This window comes from Ochlerotatus camptorhynchus, unplaced genomic scaffold (genome assembly GCF_037179485.1).
Source record: "Ochlerotatus camptorhynchus isolate MF236.1 unplaced genomic scaffold, CSIRO-AGI_Acam_v1.1 ptg000329l, whole genome shotgun sequence".
NCBI lineage: Eukaryota > Metazoa > Arthropoda > Insecta > Diptera > Culicidae > Ochlerotatus > Ochlerotatus camptorhynchus.
Window position 1 is genome coordinate 4849032 of NW_027040817.1, and position 13626 is coordinate 4862657.

At 38.4% G+C, this 13626-nt stretch overlaps 1 protein-coding gene across 3 annotated transcripts in view; it reads right to left on the minus strand.

Annotated features, from left to right (window-relative positions):
* LOC135708270 (oxidative stress-induced growth inhibitor 1-like) overlaps positions 1-12690 on the minus strand; it is a 60103-nt gene extending 47413 nt beyond the window's left edge. Inside the window, exon 1 of one of the 3 annotated variants that reach the window (XM_065230272.1) lies at positions 12646-12690. The gene's annotated coding sequence lies outside the window, so the exon portion shown is untranslated. Of the gene's footprint in view, positions 1-10501; positions 11217-12645 lie in introns of those variants that run through there. The other 2 variants (XM_065230270.1, XM_065230271.1) reach the window with 2 other exon arrangements.
* Between the last annotated feature and the right edge of the window lie 936 nt (positions 12691-13626).

A 13626-nucleotide genomic window follows, 5' to 3' on the forward strand; every position in this document is an offset into this window, starting at 1 on the left:
TCAAAATAAACAAAAGTGGGGGCATTTTGAAACAGTTGCATTTAAAGTTTTCAAAAAATATGATCACAACATTTTATTGTACGTTTAAAATTTCAAAAATGGTACCCAATGTCGTTTGTGTTTTAATTGGTTTCAGAGATTAGGTAGAAATAAAAAATTGATGAAGTAATGAAATTGGGTTGTTAGCGGAATGCTAAATAAAACAGCAAAAGGGTTTATCTTCCATTTAATTCCACTTAATTAATTTTGGTATCCATGACAGATACGTATTTCGACTACAATGTGCAGTCTTCATCAGTGTCATTCCCACTAAAGAACTTATCAAAATCTAACCCCCTTAAGTACTCATCCCCTAGGTAAAAAAGTCAAGATCATAGGTATAAAAATGAAACTACAATGTGTTGAATCGGAACCTACCTAACTAATAAAAACCAAAGATTTAAGTAAGCTAAAGGAGAAAAATCTATACAAATCTCTAATAAGGAAAATCCCCAAAGGCTTGGTAGCCATCATAATGAAGTAATGAAATTGGGTTGTTAGCGGAATGCTAAATAAAACAGCAAAAGGGTTTATCTTCCATTTAATTCCACTTAATTAATTTTGGTATCCATGACAGATACGTATTTCGACTACAATGTGCAGTCTTCATCAGTGTCATTCCCACTAAAGAACTTATCAAAATCTAACCCCCTTAAGTACTCATCCCCTAGGTAAAAAAGTCAAGATCATAGGTATAAAAATGAAACTACAATGTGTTGAATCGGAACCTACCTAACTAATAAAAACCAAAGATTTAAGTAAGCTAAAGGAGAAAAATCTATACAAATCTCTAATAAGGAAAATCCCCAAAGGCTTGGTAGCCATCATAATGAAGTAATGAAATTGGGTTGTTAGCGGAATGCTAAATAAAACAGCAAAAGGGTTTATCTTCCATTTAATTCCACTTAATTAATTTTGGTATCCATGACAGATACGTATTTCGACTACAATGTGCAGTCTTCATCAGTGTCATTCCCACTAAAGAACTTATCAAAATCTAACCCCCTTAAGTACTCATCCCCATTTTAAAAAATTGATGTTTATTAAAAACCGGCAAAAAAGGGGGCAGTCTCCAAAGCCGGGAGGTTAGCTGGTTGGAACAAAACTATGGATTTTTTATTTTTGACCTAAACTAAGCAGACCCACCAAGCCCTGCGCTTTGGTCAGAGAGCGTATAGGGCGTCGTTGTGCCAATTCGGTCTTGGCACATTTCGAGTATGAGAGAGTGATTGCAGTTAGATCAAAAGTGCCTAAGAAGATTGCGCGGATTACCCGAAGTTGCAATAGTGAATATATGATAAAAGACAAGCAGATATAACACTCTCAAAATGTTCATCAAAATCACTTTTAACGGTAAATTTAAACGCTTCTTAGTTGGTAGTACCACCACTCGTGGCGCGCATAATCAATTCCCTTGCGTTTGACAGATACGACAGATGGCAGTAGTGCTTACAATAAGAAATGTTCAATGTGTTGTGTCTGTTTGTATGTGTTATGATATTAAGGTAACGTTAGGATAAAATCAAAACATTGAGAAATATAACGCATCACTTTCAAAAATACTTCACTTCGCAAACGATGACTCTTCTGACGGCCATATGAGTACCCAAGTAGCCATATATTCGCAATATAGCTTGTATATACTTACTATGCTTGAGTATGGTTAGTTGGGGAATCCGATGAAACTAATCCCTTTCGTATTTCTTTCATTCTCTTTTCGCACTTTGCATATAACACCATCTCATACTAATCTGTACGGACCGCTCCTCATTACGAGTGCTCGATGGACCAGCTACTTTAGAGCAGATGGCCATAACAATACAAAAAAATTAGTTTTCGTTAAAGGAAGTATCACAACACAGGTAATTACAATTAGATATTTTTTCAGACCGTGACATAGTTCATGAATGGGACCATCAGGGCACTGGATTGAAGCGATTTGGATGGGGAGAGTGTAATTGACAACTCCCTGTTGTTAACATTTTGTGAATTGAAGGTGGGCTCTTCTCCCCACTCATTGGGACAGACCCTCGTATGATGGCTTGTTCTGTATCGGGTTGCAACATTTTTATCGTTGGAAGAAGATTCTTCTTGCTACCGTGGATCACGCGTAAGTGTCTCTGCTTACGGGTCCACTCTCCGTTTTTGGCCCTTCATACAATGGTAAATTGAATACAACCAGGTATCGTACTTGATCAAGTCATTCGAGGTGAACAGTCCACTGTCTTATGGTTGTGCCCTGCAACAATGAGTGGTATCCTTTACATACATACATACAAAATAAGTAGACCCACCAATTTTGGTACAAATCGGAGAATGTTGATGCATTTGCTCGGTCACTTGAGATGAAATGACCCATATTGAAAAAGCAGTAAGAAATAGGGGTTTGTTAAGTTGACCCACCGCGTAAATAAAGAAAAAAGTTGACTCACCCTAGTGTGTACAATCAAAGCATTCGAAAAGGTACGTGATGCATGAAATGTGATATTTTTTTTTTCCTAGTAGAAGATGCTTCATCACTAATGCGGAAAAAGGATGATAGAGCGTGGAATTTTCCTACGAATGTTTGATTGCTTTTTCTTTAAATGTCGGCTATTTTTACGAAAATGATTTCAGTTCACCGCAGTACGGATGAATAAATTAAAAATTCAGCCTGTAAGTTATCAAATATTGTTGTATTGCATTTTTTCAAGTTTCTTCGTTGTTACATTTCAAGTGATTTAGCCTGAGGGGCTCTTGATCTTCATAAATTAATTTCGTACTAGTTGAATTTAAATTTTACGAGCATACCCTAAAGGCATGTTTAGATGATTTAAATTTGTTAATTCGATAACCTACCTATACAAAAGTCGGGAAAACAAATAACGCAACTTTTTTCAGAAGTGCTCCCTTTATCTAACGGTTAGTTAGTATGTACACAGATAAAAATTCTGAATTTTAATAGTGATGTAAACATTCATTCACGTAAACTTGTATTTCATTTCACGCAACCGAGCAACTTGTAAACAATGTTGTTTACAACAATGGGTTTTTGTATACAATATTTGCTACATTGCATGAAATGTCTCAGAACTTTACATGATATATAATGTAAATTTATATTATATATTACGCTCCATTTATGTGCATCATACAAATCAGAAATTTACACTACTATTTCGAACTGTGTAGCTTTTCATGTTTAATAGCCTTTTATTTATTTTTTACAGATAGGGGAGCATAGGGACGGTTAGCTTCTAACATAAACTTTAAAAGGAAGATTCCAGTAGAGCTTAATAAAAAAAGCTTATAGAAACTCGTTATAAAATAAAACTCCAGAAGAAACTTCTTAAAGAAGTTTCTGGAAGAAGCATCTATTAAATACAGTATTGCTCCGATTTTGTCAGCCCCTCCACGCATCAGACTTTTAGCATTCAATAATTTTACATAACCGTAATTCAAAATCATTGTAACTCATCTTCAAGATGGATGTTTGAGACACACTTTGGTGCAATAAGACCACTGCAAAAGCACATGGGCTTCGTGGAACATTAAAAAAGATTATAAGGGATGCCAAAATCGGGCCATTACTGTACATAACCATCTATCTACACGAGCTGTCAAATTAAAGCAAGCAATTAGAAGTCAAATAGCACACAATATCGTCACCTGTGGCAATCAGGGTGGCCAGTGATTTTTCATTTTAAGATTCTCGTTAGAAATCTAGAAAAAAATCCCGGTTTTAAATATTCAGCAAAAAGGAATTTTTTCAATGATAAAAAATCAAGGAATATATACAGTAGCGCTGCGCTTGAGATAAGGTGGAAGCAACGTATAGCAAAATAAATAAACTCACAAACCTCTCTTCTGAGGTTAGATTCTTTGCTATCAAATTCGATCGTAGAATTTAACTTTGAGTGGTAAATGCCACGAATGTGCCTGTCTTATAGCGGTCGAATGAAAAAAAAACGGGAGAGTGGCCAGTACACATTATTTTTGAGACATTTGAAAACATCAATCCTAGTATTATCAAAAATGCTAGGACCTAGTGATCCAAAACAAATTTTTGACAGTATTTTGTATACTATATTTTTTCCTTGATTACTTTACGTCGATTTTGTTTTCCGTACTGAGTATCAATGCTACCGACGCCAGGGAGGCAGCTCCTACACCTGGACTTAAACTATCGACCCATCAACTCATGAACCGAGGACCAACGGCGTGATCAGAGATTGTATGCCTCAGAACCAAGGCCTTTTGGAGTGAGAGGCAATCACGCTCACCACTACACCACCGGCGCTGCTATTTGTTCACTATACTTTGGCGAGTAACTGGAATTTTTTTGATCGAAATTGATCAACGCGTTTCAAAATTGAAGATCATGGAACTTTCAAAAAGAAAATTAACTCCGCACAAATAATGCCCTCCCCTATCTATTGAAAAGTGTTTTTTTATCACTAGGGGCACGATGATGCATTGAAACCAGCGTCCAGATTTACTTTCAACCAGACTTTACGGTATGTAATATTGACATTTTTTGAGATGTCATGTAAAACAAACAGTTATTCTTGAATGAATGTTGAACAATGTATCACATTTGTTCTTGTACACTAATCGATCGGTAACAGAAAGGGACTATTTGAATATTTTAAAAGTCTTAACTTCCTGTGGCCAAATGCTGACCAGTCAAAAAATTGGTCAGCCCGCGTCTTAATTTTGACAATTATCAAAAAAAGAGCTTGTTGTGTACAAGCATGGGAAAAATCGTTTCATTTTGCATTTATTACTTACGCACACGCATAAAACATCAGAATCGAGCAGTAGCACTGATTTCGTTCGCATTCTCATTGCTTCTATTTTCTTCTATGAACGCAGAATTAGCAGTTAAAATGACGTTTACTACCACTCGAACTTTGAAATAAAACATTATTTTGAGATTTTTTCTTCTAGAACCACGAGAAAAGTAGCCAACATTAGTGCGTTTCTTTGAAAAAATAGTTGGTCCAGTTTTGTGAAATCGCTGGTAGAAAGTCACGCCAAAACTGCTTGACAAAGTGGTCAATTGAGCAAACCAAAGAACTGAGCGTAACAGGAATGATTTTGAGTGTAGTAGTGTGGATGATTCCTTACTTATTATTTTAGGTATGTTGAGCCTTTTACGATTGCATTCTGCTGTGTGAGCTGAGTGAGAATTTTGCAGAAAGAACCACTTTTTTATTTTCTAGCTTTAAACATAAATTGACTCATTTAAATTAGTATTAGCATGAAGCACAGTAACTGATCAGTGAGCCAAAAATATTTCTCTCGGTTATTAAAATCGTTAGCGTTCGGTTTGGCTGTCTTTCAGTTTATCTTTCATTCCTTCTACTGCTGTCAGTTCAGTCAGTCTACCTGCAGAGTCACTTGGTTGGAAGAATTTACACTCGTTTGGCAATCTGTGTGCAGGTAAGGATGGCTCTTTTGTTTCTGTGGAGCTCACACGAGTGAATGAATGTTCCCATTCTTGTTGGTGTGCTCTCGCATTTTCCTTTGTTATCCGGTACCCGGTATCATGCGTGATCTTTTGTTCGATTGATGCGATGAGCCAGGCTTTTGTTCACGCAAATGTGGTATGCTCGAAAACTTATTAAAAAAAAACCCGAATTTATCCACCTATGGTGTGATCAGACCCTTCTTACTTATTCAAGTTTATTTATTTTATTGTCATTATCAGTGACCAAGCCCCCCACCCCCGTGTCATCCAGTGACGCTACGCCACTGCCTGGGGATACCCGGAATATATCCGGGTGTAGTCTATTTGGTGAGGCTACCAATCACCTTATCATCGTATTTTAATGTGATTTAATGGGTTTTAATTCAATTCATATTCAAGCAACTTCCCCGGGGTACCCGGAACATGTCCAAGTGTGTCCAATGTGGTCTGGAACACTTAACACGACCTGCATTGATCTTATTTTTGAATTCTGTAGTAATTTGATGTGTCGCATGATGGTTTTGATACGTTTTCCGTTAAATCCAGCGTGAAGGCCTATATTCACCGGATCTTATTCCGGCCATATCTCCGGAACCGGTTCACCGATTCCAAAACCGTTCAATAGCGTTCAATGGGACCCCAAGACCTATCATTTGGCGCCGAGTTTGTCCAAATCGGTTGAGCGGTTGCTGAGAAACGTGAGCGCATTCATTTCGTTACATACACACACACACACACACACACACACACACACACACACACACACACACACACACACACACACACACACACACACACACACACACACACACACACACACACACAGACACACACACACACACACACACACACACACACACACACACACACACACACACACACACACACACACACACACACACACACACACACACACACACACACACACACACACACACACACATACACACACACACACACAGACATGTTCCGATCTCGTCGAGCTGAGTCGAATGGTATATGACACTCGGCCCTCCGGGCCTCGGATCGATAGTCGGTTTTTCAAGTGATATCTATACCCTTCTTTGTAAGAAAGGTAAAAACATCGTTTATACCGTTTTTGAGCTTGGGTTTTGGCTGATCGTAGTGTTTGACCATGATTGGTGAAGTTATGGATTGACCATGTTTTTTTAAGGTAGAAAATAAATGTCGCGATCACGATCACATGTGGACTTGGCACTTGACCGATTAGATTCTGATGTATTGTCGTGTGCGTACGCATCCTGTCTAACACGATGTGGAAAACTGAAAATTTGGTTTAATTTCAAGAAACATACCGATTTTTATATATCATCTAAAAGAGCTTCGTTTTTTGAATACAGCGATATTTTTTACGATCCCATAGACGTTTATCCCGATCTTTAAATCAAGATTTAAATTTTTTGATTTGTGACAAACTCATTTAGTTGACAGCTTGCTCACATACAAAGTCCAACCGGAGGGTGCTGTGATGGTGATTTTTGCTAATGTAATCGTACGTATTTAAAATAGTTCCAGTGCACTCAAATTGATTAAATCTTGGATTTCGGTTTGATTTCTAACGCAGATTATGAATATATATTGACCTCAATACCCCTAAACAACCCAATTGGGTTGTTTAAGGATATTGAGGTAAATACATATTCGTTATCGGCATTAAAAATGGAACCGAAATCCAAAATTTCATCAATTTTGGTACACTGGAACTATTTTAAATAAGTACGATTACATTTACAAAAATCACCATCTTAGCGCCACTTTGTGGGACTTTGTATGGAAGCGAGCTGTTAACGAATAGATTTAGTGTCAACGATCAAAAATTTAAATCTTGATTAAAAAATCGAGATGAATGTCTACGTGATCGATAAAATATCATTGTTCGGTATATTTTTCGAAGTTAAACAACCTAATTGTCACGATGGGTCGAGTGGGATTTGATTTCGATCAGCATTTTTGGTTTGTTTTCCGTCGATCTTGTTTTCCGTGCTGAGCACCAATGCAACCGACGCCAGGGAGGCAGCTCCCATACCTGGACCATACCTTTCTATCGACCCATCAAACTCATTGACCGGGAGACCATCGGCTTTACTTTTCTTCCGAAGGAAGGCGTGATCAGGGATTTTATGTCTCAGAACATCCCGGCGACGCCGACTGGGATTGAACCCAAGCCTGCTGGGGTAAGAGGTAATCACGCTTACCACTACACCACCGGTTCGATCAGCATTCGCATTCGTATTGAGCAAGTTGCACACATTCGTAGGTAGTACAAGTCCAAAATCATTGTTTGAGAGTATTTTCACCTCCGTCCGTTACCATATTGCCCGAGATTTTGGGATTGATCGCACCCTAATAAACGGGTACCATACACTAACGATATCATAGATGTTACGACCATACCATATAAAGTTTAGAAGATATCCAGCATTGGTGGTTAGGTGCTTCTTGATTATTGTTTATGCGGGCAGCCTCGTAAGATGGAAATAGCACTCGAAACTCCAACAATCGGGAACTGCCCTGGCCACGTTTTTGCAACTGATGGGGATGGAAAGATTGTTAGTTGGACACATAAATGCAGAGAACTCTACAACCTCTCAAAAGTGTCACAGGAGTTTGGAGGTTTGTAGTTTTTGTAAATGGGGAGTGCTAAGCCATAGGATACGTTCGATAAACGTGTTGCTGGCAGATTTATAATAGAAATTGGGTGGGGATAGAATAAGGCATAGTGAAAAATTGCAAGGAAGGGGACGAACCTGGGATTGAATTCCCGACCTTCTACTCAGTAAGCAGAAACCTTAACGACTAAGCTATTGAGCCCGTTGTCGAGTGGGGTTTGTTTTCGATCAGCAGCTCACTTAAGTATTTGGCGGCAAGAGTTCTGCGAATTGTGAAGGCGAAATGAAACGTTTAAAACGCGTTAGACTTCAGTCGAGATCGCTTTAGATATGCAATATTTTTGCCGTAATGCTCGATTGTGATCGTAAATCATTGTTGAGTACGTCAAGGGACAATAAGTGGTAGGCAATCGCTTGTGAGGTAAAACTCGATCGAAACAGTGCGAACAGTTTTCTAGCACGACGTATGCTGTGTAGGGGTCTCCAAAGTTTACCAACAAAGGCACTGAATTTGACTTATGAATTTCTTTACCCACTGTTTTCGATGTGGTGGAATAATCAAAATTCATGTACCTTAAAACGGGGTAACATTGAAAAAAAAATTAAACAAGTACTGAGTATCCTAGAACCAATTCATTAGTAATAGGGTTTTTGATCTAATTTCCGTCCTACTAAGCACAGCTCGCGCTGCACCTATCTTTTTTGAACGGGTTTGAACAAAAAATGGAATATTTCTGCCAAAGATGACTTCTAAATTTATTCACCTTTCAATATGTACCGTTGGATTTGATAAAGAGTCACACATTGTTGAGATATTGTTTAAAATCTAATACTGCTTCTTGATTCTAAATTCGTTCTACGAGTTTCAATTCCGTCCTGAAACGCCATTAGATTTTTTTCGTCCTACGGATAAACGTAGAAAAAGGGGATTCGCTAGGAGCGCTTCTTTTGAATTGAGAAAAACGAGCGTAAATATGCATACAATGCGCTCTAATAAGATTTATGTTGTAGCTAATGAACTAACGCATCGGAACAAACCTATTATTGATTTGTGCACGGTGAAATCATTGATATGATTGATCTTTTCTGATCGATAGAACGAAAATGGGCGATTACGACGAAGTAGCGCTCTACCCTATGTTTAAAAGATAGTTATTGCATTTGCACTATTTTTTTAATCTAGTGATCAGTATTTTAATCTGGGGATACTTTGATAATGCTCGATGAATGCAGAAAAATATGCTATGTTACACATAAGGGAATTTACGTATTCTCGTCAATCTAAGAAGCGTCCGCGCTTCTATTACTATTTCCTTAGGATCACGCACACATATGATATGTTTTTTTGTTTACATTTATCTGCTGACTGCTTCTCTATCCATTCCAATCGACATAATTGTCCAAAACTGTTCGAAAACGTTTTTACAACGCTCCAAACTTTTAAGGTGATATGTGACTATTGTCGGCAGCCTCTTTTTCTTCGGCAGCCTTTTCATTAGAACTTCGCGTTAACCAGCTGTTCTATTATCGGCAACTCGAAATTAGCCGCATTTTGTAGTGCACATATTTCTTTTAAAGAAAAATATGGCATACTGTAAAACTGAAATCAGATTGAAGCTGAAACACTGATCGTGTGAATACATTCAGTGAAGTGTTTTATTTCGAAAATACGGTGAAATTAACGTTTACATTTTGGTTGCCGAAAACAGCCAATGGGTGCGAAACCGACATTTACCCTACTGTATAAAAAATCTATACGATATCAAGGGCAATACCCCAAGCTACAATATGGAACCTTTGTTTCCAATTCGAAAAAAAGTGGAGAGAGTAAATTTAATCATTCTATTCTACTATCAAAGTTACCCGCTTTGCACATTGATACCCTAATCCCAAGGAAGTCGAAAAAATTCCAACACGAAAAATGCATTGATTTTAATGGTATGCCGTGCCTTTACTAACCAGGTTGTCTGTGAGCTCTAACTTGTTAAATTATTCGAGGAAATCGCTATGTACAACCATTACCTGAAATAGTCAGATAAAAGTCGACATGACCCTGTATGACTCAACAGTTTTTTTTCTGTATTATTAAACCATAGAAACCTTACCCATAACATTTCGCGTCAAACATTTCTATGTAGCCCTTCGCAACGTTTTGCATTCAACCTGTCCTCCATTACAAGGTTGTTCGTACTGAGAACCTTCACGAGTACTGAACACCTTAAATTCCTTTTTTCACGTTAAATATATTACTCTGTTCCTGAACGGCCGAGAAATGCTTCTCTTTTCTATGTTTACCGCAGTCATTCAAAAACACTCGCCTTACGCGTTAGAATGTCGACCTAGGTACAGCCGCCAACTATAAAATACACGCTCTACTCACCCCATGTACCACGCTATGAGTCTGGTATCGGAGACGTTTCGAACTGTGACACAAGCTGCTGAGCAGTCCTGGCCCCCACGAGAGCGAAAATCCAAATCAAGAAGATCAGGACCAAGAGTGAGAGTGCAATTCACACTTTTCCTGGCACGTGCGCCTATCAATTTACCAAGTCACCTTTTTCCTACGAACTGCCCCCAACCCGCATTCACCTCTAAACACTATTAATTATCGACACTTACTCGTAATAACCAGAGGAAAAATCCGGATATTTGTATCACACTCTCGAATTGGCAATCGATTAATTTCCCCGCTCAGAGGGCAGCTAGCAACACGTCTCTTCCAATCGTAATGAAAATGTTTAGAGAACAGGCAAGTAAAAGCACACCATATAAATCACACACGACTGCAATGGGCGTCTCGTTCGTCTTTCCGTCAAGCGCTGTTGATTCGGATCACTGTAGGTACTCACAACTGCACTTTTTCACTAGAATTCCTAACTAAACATCAGCGTGCTCCAACTTTGCACTAGTCGGACGCGGTCGGCACACAACAAAAAATCACGCTATTTGTCAGACAATCTCCACGTCGGAACTGGTCCGCATTCGACATCCAACTGAAATTGAAATCCGAGTGGAAGCGGCGTGAATTTTATGCACTCTCCTCGACGCAGCAACACACCGACTGCTGCTGCTCGAATAGTGAAGAGTCTACCATGATGCTCTCGTGGAAAGACTGAAAGAGTTTTCCAACCCAACCACCCACTTTTTCTCACTACGAAGACGAACACGGTGGGATCGCATCGGGTAATATTTCGAAAAATTACGAACAATGTTCCCATAATGAAATAATTTAAAAAAAAAACTCTATACATATATATGACTGAAACAATGATTCAGTATAAATCAATACTTAAATAGTGTGGCATGCAATCTCTGCAACAACATTCCAGGTGGATTACAAAAAGCCCTTCAAGTTAAAAAAAAAACTTGCACTTGCAAGTATTATTCCTGAAGATATCCGTTGTTTAAATTTTAGTCAAAGATCCGTCTCAACTGTACGTCTGTTTGCTTACGATTTATTGCTCAACAATCATTCTTTCAACGAATGCTATTCAGCCATTGTGCTTGAACCTCTTTATCCTTCATTTAGGTTTTAAACCTCTTATTTTGGTATTTTTAACCAGTGAAAGGCATAGCAATAGGGGCAATGTTTAGTTCATTGTTATATTAATGTGTAATGCAATTCTGATTTGTAGAGTTGTGTCATGCTTAAACATGTCTAGTTCAGTCTCTAGTTAACCTTTGTTTTCAGCCGGGTAAATCATAAATCAGACAATTATCAGCTTCTGTTCTAACTATTTGGTTTGAAATGTTACTTTGATCATTTCCTCAGTTATACATATATTATGTGGCAAAAGAGAAGACTAGCTAATTTCCAACCCCAAAAAATCAAAACTAAAACTTTTGCCCAGTAAAAACCCACCGTGCAAATCAATTCGGACTGAGAAAATCACAAGAGAGCAGAGTGGCCGAGTCTAGTAACAAAAGCAAAGCTCGTGGTCAGCCGAATGTGTTTGAGTTTGAGCAGAAGCAGTAGCAGGATGTTGAAACAACTTGAGGAAAACGCCACTTGCTAGATGTTATGGCCCCAGTAGCAACGCGCGATTGAACAACTTTTTTGTGACGCGTTGCACCACACTCGGCACACGTTACTTCCCACGACGGAAAAAGGCGCACATGTCTGGGCTAATGTGAGATCTGAACCGAGCGCGAGAAATGCCAATAAAGTTCTTCTCGGGAAATGGGGGGAAAATTAAGCTAAAAATTGACAATTAACTTTATGATTCACCTGACGGCGGGATGAAGTGGGATGTGATATTGTTCGTGCGAGTTAAAACGTTAGAGAAATGAGACGCTTGATATGCGACCATGTTGACTACACACAAGATTAATCAAGCAAATGAGACAAACTTGATTGTTTTTGAATTACATAGAAGATTTAAAATGCGGAAGGAAACATGTAGACAAGCATAATACACAGGTTTTTAATTAGAGAATAAGAGTTTCATGTTTTCTAAAAGATTAGTGGGCGTTTGTGAAAATATATATATATTGTTGATTGCAGAAAAAGAATACGACACCTACCTTCTGACATTTCCGTAGATATTGCTGAGAATTTCATTAGGAACCTGTAAGTAGAAAGAATGAATACTAATAGATACAATATTGATAAAATAGGAACAATGTCAATGAAAACTTACTATCATGATTGAGAATAATAATAAATAATATTGTCAATAATCGCTGATCTGCAACTATCAATAAATTGAAGTATCTGCAGCGCTGTTGACACACTTTCGAGCGACGATACCCACATGTCGTACACCCAACCGGGAAATGTAAGAATCTATTACAGATTTGCACAAAAAGTATGCAGAATTTGAAATGTTTCATCACATGAGCATATTCTGTAATGTGGTCGTCGAATTCATTGTTTATTCATTTTTTTTTTTTTTTATAATTCGTTTATTTTTCCAGGCTCATTTGCTGTAGCTTTGCGGAGCCGATATTCATTGTTTAAATAACAAAATTACTTAAAACTAACGTTAGTAAAGCGGAGGCCGATTACTCGCGGCTATCTCGAGGTTAGGGGTAACAAATTGTAACAAATGGATGGCAGGGTAGGGATTGTGAACACAAGGTTTGGAGAGCAATGTGCTCTTGATCTCGAACTAGGCGACACTCTGATGAAAAAGACAAACATGGGGGTACACCGATGGGCAACTAACAACTTGGGAGAACACAAGATGACACTAACTACTAAATCCTCAAATCTATCCGTTTTAAAAACACATAAATTAAATTCAAATAGTCGAGGTCTCGGCTCGCCAAGACATCTCTAACGGGTATCGCGGGTTGTTTTCCTCGGGCCCTGAGGGATATGGATAACTCAGATCTGGCAACACGGTGTAAGGTACATGACCAAACAACGTGCTCGATATCGTGATAACCACTGCCACACGCACATAAATTGCTGCCTGAGAGCCCAATTCGATAGAAATGCGAGTCTAACGAGCAGTGATTGGACATAAGCCTTGATATAACGCGTATAAAGTCGCGGCTCAT